Source organism: Myotis davidii, unplaced genomic scaffold, assembly GCF_000327345.1.
Source record: "Myotis davidii unplaced genomic scaffold, ASM32734v1 scaffold1997, whole genome shotgun sequence".
In the NCBI taxonomy this organism is placed as follows: domain Eukaryota; kingdom Metazoa; phylum Chordata; class Mammalia; order Chiroptera; family Vespertilionidae; genus Myotis; species Myotis davidii.
In genome coordinates, this window is record NW_006288266.1 from 114,041 (window position 1) to 115,544 (window position 1,504).

Consider the following 1,504-nt stretch of genomic DNA (forward strand, 5'->3'; position numbering starts at 1 on the left):
TGGGTCACCGAGGGCAGGGAAAGGCCGTTTCCCCCGAGAAGGGACACAGCAGGAGGGAGCTTCGGGTGTGGGTGGGTGTTTGTTCCCAGCTGGGGTTCTTGGAGAGGCAGTCAGTGATGTAATCCTGGGGCTTCAGGGAAAGGTAGGATGCTCACAGGATGGTCCCACCACAAAGAACCCCCCAGCCCCCCATGTCAATGGTGCTGAGACAGAGAGCCTGGTGTGGACCAGGAACGAGGGGGAGCAAAGACACAGCCATGAGACCCGAGGTCAGGCAAGTGTTCATTTGGGAGGGAGCCCAGGGAGCCAGACTTTCAAGGAGGAATCCTTTGTGTTGGATGCTTCCAGGGGCTCAGTTCCATGAAGGCAGATGGGGCCTCTGGGTTGGGCGTGATGGGAAGCAGCAACCTTGCCCAGAGCAGTGAGGAGGGCGGAGGTGAGAGCCCAGTTGGGTGCGTTCAAGAGAAGGAAGGAGTCCTGGCCGGTGTGGCTCACTTGGTGGAGTGGTGTCCGGTACACCCGAAGGTCGCAGATTTGGTTTGCAGTCGGTGTACATACCCGGGTTGAGGGTTTGATCCCTGGTCAGGGTGCTCACAGGAGGCAACCAATCAATGTTTCTCTCACATCGACGTTTCTCCCTCTCCCTTCCTCTCTCTCTAATACAAAATAATAAAATCAATTAAAATAATAAAATTAATAATTAAAGAGAATGGAAGGGAGACCTTGAAGAAGAGCACGGACAAGTCTTTGGAGAGTCAGGGAGGAAGAGGAGGACTGAGAAAAGGCCATTGAATTTGGTTGATACAGAAGCAGTTTCAATAGAGTATAAAAAGGATAGATTGCAAGAGATTAAGAAGTCTTTACATTCTGCCAACCCAGGGAATTCTCTCTCCACCGTCAGTAGGAGAGAAAGAACACAGCTCTGTGGACTGAAGGGCCTTGGGGTTGATTCCGGTCAAGGGCAGGGACCTCGGTTACAGGCTCGATCCCCACCCGGCCCGGCCCATGTACGGCAGGCAACCAGTGGATGTGTCTCTCCCACATTGATGTTTCTCTCTTTGTCTTCCACTCTCTCTAAACATCAATGGAAAAACACCCTCTGGTGAGGATTAACAAAATACCAGAGCAGGAAAAGGTCTCTCCTAATGGCATCAGGGAAAATTCTATCTTTTATGCTCCCCACGCCCCCAAGGATGGGTGATCAGCACTGTGTCCTCCATGAGGTGTTTTTGACACCTCAGGAAGTGTCGGAGGGAAATGTTGATGCCGTGAGCAGGACAGAACACACACACACACACACACACCACAGGCCACACTCAAGCTAAACGGAAGAGTTCCGAGTCCTCCATAGAAGCAGAATCAGAGCCCAAATATGTGGGCTTTCAAGGGCCCGCATTCAGGGTGCACAAGGAGAGGGGGTCATAGCTAGAGATGTCAGTGCCATCACAGCAGGATTGTAACCCTGGGTCCCCAAAGAGGAATTGGGTGCTGGGGGGGGGGGGGG